The sequence below is a fragment of the Typopeltis vanoorti genome, chromosome 23 (assembly GCF_054136105.1).
Source record: "Typopeltis vanoorti isolate ZY-2024b chromosome 23, IOZ_Tvanoo_1.0, whole genome shotgun sequence".
NCBI classification, from domain to species: Eukaryota; Metazoa; Arthropoda; class Arachnida; order Uropygi; family Thelyphonidae; genus Typopeltis; species Typopeltis vanoorti.
Genome location: NC_143571.1, coordinates 23,678,909 through 23,695,256, shown reverse-complemented (window position 1 = coordinate 23,695,256; position 16,348 = coordinate 23,678,909).

Here is a 16,348-nt window from a genome sequence, read left to right as displayed (position 1 = left end):
CTTGCCCATGCCATTTATAGGTTGTGATTTTCCCCACACCTAACCAACCTCAACTCCTTTATCACTGGTTACCCTATCTTTTCAGACTCAACTACACTCAGTACATTCTATTCTGACCAACTTCATACACATGTTCACTATTATTTCCAATATCGACTCTCCTTATACTGTCTCCCTGTCCATCTTGCATTCTTGTTCTATCATTATCACTCACAGTTGCACTATTCTCATTTACAATCACTTCACTCTCATCAGTTCCTCTCTCCTGATCTTTTGCTTCACCTCTTACTTCCTCTGCTCTTGCTCACATCGCTCATTGTTTCTCCTTGCAGCAAGTCTCTCTTAACTGATTCACACCAAATCCATTCAAATACAACATCACTTTTATACATTTCCATCCTTTCCTCAAATGCCTCCAACCCATTCACAAACTCCACTCCCTTCTCCTTACACAGTTCTGCCAACCATTCATGATCCTCGTTCATCATCTCAACTCAGCATTATCATACCCAGGCAACACGCCAATCAGTTATCTTTCTCTCCTCAATAACCTCCTAATATCCATTTCCAAATTACATGCTCTTTATGTACAAGCAAGCCTTTGTTTCTCTTTTTAAACAAATCCAAAAAGGAGTGGGTAAACTATTTTAGCCCAACTTTTGGAAACTGGTAGGAAGCTCAGCTTTATCTTTGGTTTTCACCTACAGTGGAGTTCATCATTATTGATGATTTGTACATTTACAGGTGATGAGAGTATGGCACAAAAAAAAAAAAAAAATGCTCTTATATGATGAAATAGATTTCACAGTTGATTTTTCTGAATTGGTGGGATTAAAACCTGGTTAAAAGGGGAATTAGCTTTCTCTGGTTTAAAAAGTCATGCTTACCTGTGTACAAGATCAGTCAATTAAGTAATGATTAGAAAGGTGTAGAAAATGTCCTCTATTTGACAACTAGAATCAAAAGCAACAATAGCGTTTCTCTTACTAGTCTCTAGGGTTCTGGAGGTCATCTCAAGGCTAGACAAGCAACCACATCTTGCAATGATTCATTTTTAAAATTATTCAGCATTTCCAAAATTAACTTCAGATATGGTTTGAAAGAAATTCATAACTAAAAACATAATTTTAAATGATTTTCACACAAATGTGTATACAGAATGGCCGAGAAGTAACAGGGCAGTAAAGATTCACACTGAAGCTGAAAAAACATTCAAAATCTTCTACTATTGGGGATTCTGATAACATCAATCAAAAAAGTAATAAAAAAATAACTGTAATAATAACTGCTCTGGCAAAAAAGTAAAGAAATTGTCCTATTACTTCTATGCACCTTGTACACACACACACTGGCCACTGAATTAGAAAATCTTTATGCAATATATGTAAACATCACTTATACAATGTATATGCAAAATATGCTGCTGATCAGTAATCATCAATAGTGTTGATCACAACAGGAAAAATAAAGGAGATTTCAGAGTTCAATAAAGGTCTATTTGTGGATGCTCATCTGGCTGGAATCACTATTGTGAAAATAGAGCTGACTGGTTTCTAAGATATTCCAGGTATTTAATCAGTGGGAAAATAACCCACATTGCTTGTCTAAGAGGCATAACTGTAATCCTATCAGGAATGATTGGCCTCGTCTGAGAAGGCTTTTACAGACAAGCAGAACTTCCTATGTACAGCAATTGACCTGAGCATTTATTGAAGACTGTTCATGACCCATATCTCAGCAAGCTATGCGCTGGGAATTGAAGAGAATTGGTATTGGCAGTCACATGCCTACATATCCCCTACAATATTAAATAAAATAATAATTCAGTGGCCAGTATGTGTATATACTGCATTTGGCTATCCCAAAAACAACTTTTTCTCAAAATTTTAACTCACACATTCACTATTGTACTTGGTTACTTGATGGGCAACACTGCCAGTATTTTGCATGTATTACATTCATAAATGTGAGTTCTGATCAAAGTAGCAAATGGCAAAACTATTCAGTCACAAGAACGATTTTTGCAAGGTAATCCGTTGCTGCAAATCAAATTTTAATAATGTAATACAAAAGCATCATCAGCAAATTTTGTAGGCCTAAACATGTTGAAGTTTTTAAACTTGATAAGTTGCCAAATTTGATTACTTGTTCCCCCCCCCTTTTTTTTTTATTAAAATAATAAAGCTGTTACCTCTGTTCCTCACATCTCGGAAAGATTTCGGAACAAGTCTACAAAATAATAATCTAAGACATATGAGCCATGGAGTAAAGAAATTTTCAGATGCAATGAAAGCAACAGCTTAACATTTTCCAGTGGCTAAAGCATCATATATAGATGTGTTATGTTTATATCAAGAAAAGCTGGATATTAACTAAGAGAAGAGTTGCTTCTGCCTGAAGATCTGGTTTTTTAAAAAAATGTAAATTATTTTCTTTGAGTAAGAAATGAGTGACACTGAAGTCATTATCAACTGTTTCTGGTGTACTTGAGGAATAAGAGTAAACTTGAACTTTCATTAGTGGGTAAAATGAGTGTGTACAGTCAGAAAGATCATTTGGTAGTTTTAAGTTTTCTATTTCCCCACCCATTGTATTACTAAGTCCAGTAAAATCATGAAAAAGGCTATTTATTACAAAAGAATTTGCTACTTGATCAAAATTGTTCAGAGGGAAAACAGCAAAACATTTTAGCAAGGATTCAGAATGAACATGCACAACACCAATCCCAGTATTATATATATATATATATATATATATATTTTAGCAAGGATTCAGAATGAACATTCACAACACCAATCCCAGTATTATATATATATATATATTTTTTTTTTGAAGGAACATTTTAAGCGAACACTCTTATAGTAGGAGGGAGATATACGTATCAGTAAATATCTTTCATATACTCTTTTGATTCAAGATTTGATAAATCTTAAGTGTATGAACAAGCACTTACTAACAACAGATACTACCAAATGAGAACTACCCAGACACGATTAGACCTGTTTTTTGTTTACCAGAATACATACTGAAAACTGTTCAGCAACATGCCTATTTTGTAAATCCCTTACATCATTCAGTAGTCCATGGAGTAATAACAGAATATATTATGGCCAGATAAATCTCCAGATTCACACCATATAATGGCACAGTGTGGAATGCAATTCTGCAACATATTTTTCTTGCCTGGAGTAGATGCATGCACATTTTGGAGGAAAAATTCTATAATAGTTACCCTCTATTTAGCACTTATTCATTAAGGCTATCACACATAGCATTCTGGCTCATTATGTTCAAGGTTTAAATCCAATGGGTGGGAACACTTAGGCTGGGCTACAGCATAAGGGATATCCATAATTCCCATTGCGTTGTGACATCCACTACGTGAAAAACGGTCCAAATCATACTAGTTGTGAACTGGATGTCAAAGTACATACAGTGCTAATAACCAAGAGCATAAAGAATATCCAACTTTTATACTTCTGCTTCGACTTCTGTGACCAGATGTACAGTATTATGCTGTATTGTACAGCATTTACCAGTCCTGTACAGCATTAGTATGTGTACAGCAAAATGTACAGCATTTGAAATATTTTATTCATCTTAACAGAAAGAGTAAACTATGAACATACATTAGTTGTTTATTCTGAGGAACTTTCTCATGTAAAATTATTTTTTGATTATATGCCAAACTTTTAAAGTTGGACAAAATTATCATCGTCAATCAATGTAATCTGAATTTATGTAATACCAACGTTTTATGTTTTGTTTTTATTACTATAATTTACATAGTGTATGTTTAATCCATGTAATTTGTATTCTGTTTTGTAAAACTTTTACCTATTTTTACTGTGCAATTCACAATCATCTGTAACAAATTGTAACTGGGATAATGCCCGTAATACTGTTGCTTTTAAATTTCATTCATAAAATAAACAATTGCGCATGACAGCAAAAGCTGTATTTTCCCCCTTTTTTTTTTAATAATAAAGGTAATTTAAGTTATTGTTAGTTAGAGGTCTTTCAGTACTTCACTCATGTCGATACAAAATCTATTGTGGAGCAAAGGAAACCACGAAACAATATATTGACCATGGTTATAGTAATGGTAATTTAAAGAATGATATTTTGTTGTATGTTTCAAAATCAAAGTTTTACCTGTAGACATAGTATTACAATTGTTGTTTTTGATATCATAGATCCCAGGTATTCGCAAAAGTGATACTTTGCTATATCTTTTTTTATATGTTTAAAAATTGGAAAGTTTATAATTATTTTAAAATATTTAATTATTTTTTTAATAATCAGGTTTAAACCATGCCAGTAAAAAGAAAACGAAGGGATTGCAAACTGACAGATAATTTGAAAAAAGAATATCCATTTATTCAGTATGAATAGGAGGGATGTTTCATGTACAATCTGTTCGGGAAAATTTTCTGTGACCTCTGGAGGAAAGCGCGATATCACAAGGCATTTAGCTTCTGATAAGCATAAGAAAGCTCTACAGGCAGCTTCTTTATCTGTAAAGATGACCAATTTTCTCCGTCAAACTGAAATGACGTCAATTTGGGATGAAAGAAAGAGAATTAGCGATTGCGGAGGCTGTGTTTTCTTTCCATACTATATATCACAATCAAACTTTCAGATCCATGGACTGTACATCCAAACTGATCCACAAATTATTCGACAGCAAATTCACATGTGCAAGGACAAAAGCAGAAGCTATCATCAAGAATGTATTAGCACCACATGCATTGAAAGAGCTTGGTAAGGAATTACAAAATACAAACTTTATATCTGTGTTTTCTGATGCATCAAACCATAAAGATGTAAAACTTTTTCCTACTATTATTCGTTATTTTGATTCAAAAAGTGGTGTGAAGAATAAGATTATTGATTTTGTCCCTACCTGAGGAAACTGCAGAGCTTATCAGCAATTCTATCTTAAATGTTCTTGAAAAAAACAATTTATCTAAGAAGGTTGTTGCATATTGTGCTGATAATGCAAATACCAATTTTGGTGGTGTAGCTAGAAAGGGTATTAACAATGTCTTTGCTATACTGAACAGAAGTTTAGAGCAAAATATTGGAGTAGGTTGTGCAGCTCATATAGTTCACAATGCTATTCAAACTTCTGCTGATCTTTTACCACTAGACATAGTCTATTGTAACAAAAATTTATAGCCATTTTTACATTTACACTATCAGAGTAGAATCTTTGAAAGAACTCTGTGAAAAAGCAGAAATTGAATATCACAAAATACTAGGCTACAGTAAAACTAGATGGCTAGCTTTAATGTCTGGGATTGAGAGGATTCTGACATTATATAGTCCATTGAAGTCGTATTTCTTATCCCTTAATAAGTGTCCACTAATAATTGAACTCTTCTTCAATGATAATACCCTTCAGTTGTGGTTAACATTTCTTCATAGTCAGGCATCAGTATTTGAGACAGTAGTCAGAAACATTGAAGGAAATGATTGTACAATAATGGCAGTCTCAGAGGAACTTGATATGCTAAAAGCAAAATACAGAGAATGTCTCAAATCAAACTACGTTCCTATTGGCATAAGAAGAGATTTGAGAATTTTAGAAAATGAGGGAAGCATAAAAAAAATTGTTTATTTCTCATGTTAAAACTTTTCACAGTAACTGTTTGGAATATTTGGACATATGGTCATCCCAGTTCCTGGAAATTAAGACATTCAAATGGGTGAACCTTAAAACTAGGATTTCATGGCATGATTTTGAGGCATCGTTGGAGTATATAGATTCTAATTTTGGAAAAAATCATAGAATATATGAAAATAACCTTTTTATGAGGTTTCTTGTTTAAAGAAGTATATAATTGATTCAAAAATTGAAGAATGGAAGGAGGAAAAAAACTCCTACAGGAGATAGATGGGTTGAGATATTTGTATTTTTTGAGAAACAAAAAGTGCCTTATTGTAATATAAAAAAACAGTGGAATTTGCCCTTTGCTTACCTGGGACAAATGCTGTTACAGAAAGAGTATTTTCAGTTGTGAATAAATTATGGACTGCAGAGAAAACACAATTAAAACTTGAGACAATAAAGGCCATTCTTATTGTGAAATATAATATGGTTGATTCCTGTGAAGATTTTATGAGTGAAATATCAGAGCATGATGAATTATTGAAAATAATTCATTCTTCCGAAAAATATGTTTAAATTGTTCATTTGGAGAATTTTAATAGATATTCATTGTATAAGATAAGTTTTGTGTGATATTTACTTTTGCATATATTATTAAGAATTTAAATAAAAGTTGCTTTTAATAAATATCTATTCATTGTATAAATAAAACAAAATTAGTTTTTTGGGGATATTTACTTTTGTATCCATTATTGAGAATTTAAATAAAAATTTCTTGATAGTTTAGCAGTAACAATATTATTAATTAGTAATAATAACAAGAATAAAAGCAGAATATTTTATTGAAAAGGTATGATTATGTTTCTGTTGGGATAAGAAGAAATACAGCAATTTTAGAATATACGCCTGGAGGGAAGGCAAACTGCAAACAAAAGTTATGCAACCAGTAAAATGTGTCCAGCATTTGTCCTTGGAGGGAAGGCAAACCTGCAAAGCAGGAAACAAAAGTTATGCAACCAGTAAAATGTGTCCAGCATTTGTCCTTGGAGGGAAGGCAAACCTGCAAAGCAGGAAACAAAAGTTATGCAACCAGTGGTACATGTCCAGCATTGGTCCTGGATAATCTGGTCACTATAACTTAGACTATATTTTAAAACATCATCTGAAAGCAAGCAAGCAATCAGTAGCATTTTAAACATTATGTATCCAAGTTTAATACCTGAAAAACCTTTTACCATCTGTGCACATGGAAGTAAACAAAAACAAAATTCTAAGTGTGTAAGAAAGGAGAGGGGGCACATTTATAAAATTTATAAATACTCAAAAATAAAATAAGACAAATGAAAATACAGTTGATTTTTTTTCCACTTTCAAAATGTAAATGGATGTAATAGTGTGATTCTATAAGAAGAACTATCTTAAAAAGGCAACTGATGCATAAAAATATATTTTAATTTTTCACTTAACATCTGATGGCATACTATTGTCTTCATAAAATTACAATATTGTACAAGGCATTACCAAAATATAATTTATTGCTTGATTTTAATTCAACATCTTTTACGATGCAAGATATGTATAAAGTATCCAGTTATATAGCTCACAAAAACACAAACAAAATTACATATTCAGATTCGATATGCACAATACGAATATACTGCACTATGCTTTCAGCAAAAAGTTATCTTTACAGACTGTTAAAAATGCTCTGTCGAGATTTGTCTTCACACATGGATTATCATTTATTATTTCATATGCTGAATATATATGTATAAAAAGTATATATTTTACAGTAAATTTGCTACTCATTCTTTTCACGACATCAAAAACTCTCCCAAAACTACTTTATAAACATTATCTAGATTTTTCTGTACGTTAATAAATTAATCTCTCTCTCTTTGCATGAGTGAACATAAAATGAACAACTGATCATTATAAATATGGATCACTTCATAAAAGTATAGTGGAAGATTAGATTTCAAAAAACACTCACTTCAGAAATAAGCAATTATTACAAAGAATTCTTCTGAAGACTAAACCATTTCTGAAAATGGTTATAGGTTATTTTTATCAGTTTATTACTGCTGACCTTTATAGAGACATAAGAGCCAGCAAAATTTCTAATTTTACATTCATATGATTTTTCATTTGTTAAATGAGGTATTTGTCTCATCACAACACTTTCTAAGAACTATTATTAATATTTGACATTTCTCATGTATAACAGAAATATACATGAAATAAAAATCTTCATGTGCATGTTAAGGTAAATTTAGATATTTAATAGGCTAAATAAAATGTGCTTAAAACGGTCATATATATTTCAAAATAGAGTAAAGCATAGAATCAAATCCTTGTCTGAAATCCTAACAAAGCACATGGAATGATTTGGACATAGTGAATATTCCAAAGAATGCCTTTGCCCTCTCCACTAAAAATAATATATGAAAGAAAACTGAAAAAACTTATCAGCTCTTAGGAATAATACCAGTTTGTCACTAAAGTCAAAATAATCAGCACTCCAAAATGACAACAGGAAAATTAAATACATTCATAGAACCTAATACAAAAAAGTATATAAATCTAGACTACTCACCTGTCTTTCGTTCAATGTTTATGGTTGTTTTTTTTTTAATGGCCATCCAAAAATATTTAAAAATGGAATATTTATAAACTGTGGATGGGCTAAAGCTTAGATAATCCAAGAACTCTACTCTGTGGACTATTTACTTCTCCACTTCAAGCTTCCAATGAGCAAAAGGAAGGGTCTCAAATACTGAAAAAGCATCTAAACTTAACATTTGCACTACAGAATATTAGTTGCAAAGAAGAGATGATATCTGCTCAATCAGCTCTGTCTGTCTTCTCAATATGTGTACACACACACATATATACAGGGGTCAACAGATTACATAAAACCTTACTCGCCACAAAAAAAAAAGTACTCACCCAAGACCCACCATTTTTTTTAATGATATCTCCCAGTGGGTCAATCAAGTTCCATCATGTGATTAATGATGCTACATTTGTGTTTTATTAAAAAGATTTCACGTTTACAAAGTTAATTTCTTTTATTAAATGGACTTTTTCAGTCTGCTACTACTCATCAGCTGGAAAAATCTACTCACCAAGGGCAAGCTTATTTGTCGAGCCCTGTATATATATATATATGTGAGGAAGTGTTTTCAAAATATTCTGTATTCCTGGCATTTCAAATTAAGCAACAAACAAGTGTCCGTTATATCATACAGTGATATATAAAATGTTGCAAATAATTCATTTTGACTTCTGATACTGAATGGAATTATTACAATATTTAATAACTCTTCAAGTGCTAAGTAACTAGGCAAATATTCTTTGTGTTTTGATGAAAAGGACTAAATGTCTTTTCAAGTCTCAAAATAAAGAAAAATTCCAAATAATGCAATATTTATAAGGGGTAAAATTAAAACACTCTGTACCATTTATCAAATATTTTTAATGTTTAATGGTGAAGAAAAGTATCAGTCAAACTATATAAAGCAATTAAAACAGCGCTGGCTTTTTTTTTTAAATCTAAACATAATTATTATATATATATATATATAGTAAATTACTCATTCATATAACTAAAAAAAGTAAAAATTAAACTTTGCTTCAAGATAAATAATCGGCTGTTTAACAAAGTGAATAAACACAGCACTGTAGGCAAATGATAAACTTTTGAAAGTGTCAATGATCCTTAAATTGTTTAAGTTTTGGTTTCTAATTCTTTTTCAAAAATATTTCATGAATAAAGTTTAGGATTTTCATAAGTACAATCTTAAATAAGCAAATTATTTCATAAGTTTCTAACTTACTCCAACTAGTTTTGCATTTGATGAATATCTAGAAATCCTTCATTAACTGACATAGTCGTTATATTTCACCAGCAAGATTCATTGTGCATGAACACAATTCAAACATCAAACAGAAGTAATGAATAATTATTACATATAATTATTCCCCTTATGTTAATAATTTTAAGAGAGTAATTCTGATTATCAGAATACAGTCATGTAAAACAGCGCTTCCCAAACTGTAGGCCACAGCCCCCCCTTGATGATGGGGAAAAAATTATAAACTTTACCAGTGCACATGATTTGAACTAGCATCACGTTTGACCATTAAATGGGCTGGAATTGAGAGTGAAGGCTTGGCAAAACTATACCGAGATATGGGCCTGTTTGAAAGTTTGAAATTATTTTTCTGTCTTGTAAGAAGAAAATCATTATTTTGCTTAAAGTGAGCAAACAAGCTGGACCTACTAAATCATATATTTAGTTATTTTTATTCATATTACTAATCAGTCATGGCTGATCTGAATTTAAAATTTTAAGGGAAGCGATAGATAATGACAGTAGAAAAACATTTATAATCTATTTTTATCTTCTGGAAAATACATTAATAAATGATTCCATCCATAGACTACAAGAGCAAACATTTTTGTGGTCTCTGTAGAGTTCATATTTTGAAAAATTATGCATCGACTGTAATAACACACCAAATCAAGAAGCGATTCCAGGATTTCAAATCATGTGAAGTTCTTGTTCACATCACATTTTCTTATGATTTTCAAAAGGCCAGAAGTAAATATGAACTTAATGATATTCAGTGTGCTCTCTTAAAAAAATAATGAGGTTTGAAGTCCTGATTTTTTTATAGATATGTGCAAAGAATCTGATATACAAAATCCCCATTGAAAAATATTATTAATGTTTAGTAGCCATGTGAAGTCTTATAAAAGCCGACAAAATGTCTAAAAAAAGTCAAGATTAAATGACAGACTTCATCAGAAATAGCACAGTATAAGCTAAACAGCAAACCAAATATTGAAAAATGGGTGGTACCATAAATTGGTACATCAGCTTTCTTTTAATTTGTTTTTTTCTTCCTTAGGTAAAAGAATACTTACAGAGCAGTCTAGATCTTAATCATAAGGAGCAATGCTGACATTTAATAAACAGGGCAATAAGGAAGAAGGTACTAAAACTGGAAAGAAAAATGCAGGAAGCAATAATTTAAGTGATATCATGAACTCGGTAGATGGATGCAATATAATTTCTGGCATACCATAGATATGCAATAAAAAAAAAATGCACAGGATGGTCCAACAAAATATTGAAGAAACAGCACATTACTGATGTAAGAAACAACAAACATTAATACAGAATTGTATTCTTATGCCTGCATATTGCTGTATGTTTAATGTTCTGTTCAGTACTGTCGATGTAATAAAGAAAGTGAGAGTCATTTGACTACATGCAGTATCACTTCGATTTTACAATTAAGATTACACAAATGCCAACATTTCTCATATTATTTTTTTAGAAGAAATTATGTTCAAAATAGGAACAATACACTTTCATTCACAACCTACATGACTTAACACTAAGAGCAAAAAGGGAGGGTGCTGCTCCCCCCCCCCCATTTTGCGAGCAACACTGTGTACTAAGTTTTTGCAGTCACATAATTATGAAAAATCCCAAACTTACATTCAATATTCAGTATTTCAAATTTTTCCACTACTCTGTTCTACTTAATAGAAGTAAGAATTGAAACCACTAAAACCATCTGAAATTATCTTTTTTTTTTTTCCAAAACTGTCTACTTAATTTCAACAAAAGTTATATACTATATAAAAATAATTAAAATTATTCATCTTTAAATAAAAAAAAACTTAGTAAACACTTTACAAATAAATATAAAATACCTATGAGATATTAAATTTTCAATTAAAATTACTATATTATAATCAAAGATCAGAAAAGTATTACAAATATACATAAAAATCATTTCCTGTACTTTTATGTACTTTCTGTTGAAAGTACATAAATGTATTCTCCAACAGAAGTACATTTTCTTTTGCATTCCTGAAAATTATCAGTTTTTGTTTGCAAGGTTTTCACAGTAGGGTTTGAGTTTGACATATCTTGCTTAGTGGTAAGGTGGACTCTATTACATTAATAAGTGGAAAACAGTAGGCTGTGTGACAAGGTGCTGGCAATTAACACACAACTACTATGTCAAATACTTATCTGGCCCACACTCCTCATGAATATCAGCAAATCAGCTGCACAGATTGGGAAAACATCCTTCTCTTAGTGGTAAGAGAAGTAGTACTTTGATTGTGGTTAAGTCTGATGTGGTTACTCGATGTAAATATTTTTAATAATACACTCTTAATCTAATATCATCCAATAAATAATTTATCTTTTCATATCATAGATGTGACAAACACCAGATAATGGTGAACTCATTATATGATCAAATGCTATTACAATACAAGAGAAAAACAACATTAAGTATGTTCACCTTATGGTAGGCATCTTAAAACATTCATTCTTTCCTTAAAAGTTTTATGAAAGATGTTATTGGCTCCATTAATAATATTAATGAAGCCATAATATGTTTGGCTTTCAATGATATCATAGAAGGTTTGGCTAAATGGATGCCATGGCACTTCTCAATTTTTCACACAAAATTCAGTCAGATCTTTGTATCATATCAGAAGACTAATTCATTTTGATTTATTCTACTAATTCATAAATATCCCCATAAAAGAATATTCCCTTTGAAAAAAAAAACTTCTCTAATATTTCTACGATGAGTCTTTTGACTCCATCGAGGCCTGAATAATAATAATAATTAAAATTACTGATCTTGTAATTCATATTCTCAATTCTGTTTCTTTTTGCAGAATGAACTTTACTTCCAAATGAAGAGAAGATACTGCAGGCTCATGACTCTCTCCCCTCCTCCCAGCCAAGCTATCTCCTTTATGGAATATTTTAAACATTCTGCTATTAACCTTCATAGCTCTCTAACTAAAATTTAGATGCACCAGTAATGAGAATTTGCTATTATTACAATTTTTTTTCATTAACCCCACCAAGCTTCATGGATAGCCAGATTCTTTGCATTCTCCTCAACCAATGGTAGCTTTTTTTTTTCAGTTTACTGCAAACCGAGTTATATTACAAAAGAGTTAACAAAGACACCACACCATCATCTCTATTAAAAATTACACATAATCAAAACTATCTAAATAGAGACACTCCCTAATATTCTAAAGTAGCCATCTTGAAGACATAGAATCTTTAAGATCCTTTTATATATATATATATAGCAACAATAAAACTATTAAAAAATTAATTCATACTGATCCAAAGAATAAGTAACAAAACACATTTTAAAGCTATAATTTTACTCAAACAAAAGGCACCTTAAAAAAAATCTAGAAGTACTAAAACAATCTGAAAACAACATTGAGTTCTCTCCTCTCTACAAATTCTCTTTTCTACTTCTAGGCTTCCCTGAGTTAAAATTTACTTTATTTCAGTCAAAACTTGTTGGCTGATGGTAACAAGAGAAAATTATAAAGCACAATTAACTGGAAGCAAAAATACAACCTTCAAAGACTGAAATATAAATCTAAGAGATGATTCTGGAATTTAATGGTTTCAACAGCCTCTAAGTTACTGAAGACATTAACCAATCCAACCTGGACAGAAATGACTATATAATAAATCTAAAGAATTTGGAATGCTTTTGTCTGTTATACTAATAATCACAATCACTCCTTACATAGTCATCAATATATGCAGAAACAGTAGTGCAGCTTCTCTTACCACATAGTAAATTTACCCCTATGTAAATTAATCCTAGATTAAAGAGAATGATTTATTGACAAAACAGTGAATCCACAAGATAAAAGTTGTTTTGTTCATTCATTCATTCAAAATATGAGTTTAAATTGCTCCATACATCTACAACACATAATAAATGCTCCTTGGACATGGAATATATAAAAGTTATGTAGTCAACTCTCACTATAGCAAAAGTCCTGGCCAAAGCCACATAGCAATAATGTTATTCAAATGTAAATTCATTATAGCACATTATCCAACATATCTTTGGTCCCAATGGGGTTCACTGCAGTAAGAAATTACTATTTACTGATGTTGAAGTTTTGGGGAAGAATTACAATGTGAAACAGGAATGCAAATATATAATTTAACCGCTAAATTAAATATTTACTTGCTGTTTATTTAATATTATCAAACTAGCACTCAAAAGACCGACACTTAAAGAAAGTAACGAGAGAACAAGAACAGTCACATGCATGAAGATGAAGGCAAAAGTTCCAGTCCTCAGTCAATTACTGCTGACAGGAGGATAAGACAGCCAAAATTTATTTAGAATTGTGGCATTAGTTCTATTGCAAATATAACATTTCTATACAAAAAAAAAAAGTCTCCAAGTGATATTTGTATGGTAACTGGGCTTTCTTCCACACTGAAGAAGTGATCTTTTTCAAGCATGCTGGTAGTCTTTTTTTTTTTTTTTGATAGCATTCAAGTTTTCGGGAAGAATTACTATGGGTGGTAATTTGCTTGTACATATCATAATGTGTCTTTATCCCCCCACTCCAACTCTAACTAAAGTTCTTATCGTTCTATTTATCCAGAATACTGAGTACCACATTAGCAGGAGATACTGTAGACACCTGGAAAGAAAAGAGGATCAAAGCAGTCTTTGATCACAGATCACATCAGGATGGTAGAAACATTGTTTCTTGATTTGTAGACTGTTCCAATCCTGCATTGTTTTAGGAGATTGCCTAACCTGTCTGTTGTAAGGTCAGAAAATGGTGAATACAATCTATATATAATATATTATTACATGACACTTCCAGGGAGTCCAAAGACTCATCGAGGGATGGCATCTACTCTACAACTCTGTCTCTACCACTCAATCCACAAGCTACAATGAACACCATCTACTGCCCACCACCACTTTCACAGATAATCACAAACATCCATGCCCATGGCGGGATTTGAACCTGCAGCCTTTTGGCTGGAGAGTGGATATGCTAACCACTCAGCCAACCAGCCTGGCTTATCATTGCTACATATAATGTAAGAACATTAGCAGATGATGAAAAGGTAGAAGAATTGGAATATGAAATAAGCAAAATTAAATAGGATATAATATAATAAAACAAAGTTAAGTGACAACTCAAAAGAATGCATAACACTAAAGGAAATGTACCAGATGGGCCAGATGATGTCAAGCAGAGGAGTAGGTTTCTTTATAAACAAAAGAATATCAAAAAAGCTAAATAACATGCAGGAATATCAGACTGGATACTATAATCAGTGTACACATCGGAACAGAAAACTATTAAAATAATACAAATTATGCACCAACCAGCAGTTATGAAAATGAAGAAGTAGAAGAATTCTATTACAAAGTGTCCAATATGATATAGCAGGATCATATAGCCTACACTTGGGATATTTTAATGTATAACAAAGAAAAAACAAAAATGATTATAAAGGTGCAGAAGAAACAAAATGGAATAGGGGAATGAAATGAAAGAATATGTTAAATTTTATAATGAGGAACCAGTTGAATGCTATGAACATATTTGATAAAAGACCAAACCAAAAATGGACATGGATTAGTCCAAAGACACAAACAAAAAGTGAAATTGATCATATTACATCATCTAGAGTAGGAACATTTAAAGATATTTCAGTCATCAGATAGACAAAGAAAGTGATCGCAGAATAGTTAGAAGGAAAATATTAATATAAGAAAAAAAAATTACAAGATGAAACAGAATAAAATAATGATACATAAATAATGTAAAGATAAATAATGATACATAAGCAGCCAAAAAATAATAGTATACTAAGAAGAAATTGCAAAAAAAATTATGCAATCAAAGAAATAAACATGAATGAAAATTAAAACTTCTATAAATGGATAACATACAGGAAAATCTTAATCTAATCATTACAGAAAGTGCAATAGGATTGCAAAAGATAAAAAGGTTAAAAATAAAAACCTCTCAGAGAAAACAAAAAATCTGTTTAAGAAAAGAAGACAACTGGAAAAGGAAAACAAATACAGTACAAAAATAAAGCAATTAAAAAAAATGTTGAAGATAAAAAGGAAAGAGAAGACAAAATGGTACAAGAAACAACAAATAATAAAAATATGAAAGTAATGCAAAAAAAAATCTCACAATATGAAAGAAATACTAGAAAATGAAAATGAATGAGATATCAAAGAAAAAAAAACATAGAAAGTGCTAGACAATATTATAAGATAATATAAACTGGGTTTAATAGGTTGGAGATTTTGATACAGAAATGTTAGCCTATTAGTTTCGCCACATAACTGGTGGCTTCATATCTGGGCAAGATAACTCTATACAAAAACAAGCTTAAATTACAACTAATACATAACCAAATGATGAAAAATATCAAATTCATATGAATAGTTACACGAACGCGTGGAACGTGTATGTTAGTAGTTGGTCAATCATTGTTAAGCAGGTGCATCCTATAATTGGCTGTGATGTTGAACTCTGATGTGCTGAGTTGATCTTATGAGTGATTTACAGATGTCACCAAGAATCGTCCTTTGGTTTCTGTTTAGGCTACCTCTTGAGCAGATCATATTCTTTTACTGCAGGAGGTGTAGTCGCCTTCTATGTACAGCATAGTACTTTTATCTCATTCAACATTGTGGTTTGTGTTGGAAAAATGGAAAGCTAAACCAGAATTGTCTTCTCTGTTGTTGTTTATATCTTCGACATGCTCCGTCTTATTTCTAAACTTCTAGAAGTTTGTCCTGTGTAATTCAATCCGCAAGAACACGGGATGTTGTAAACTCCAGGGTGTTTAATCTAATAATTAAAAT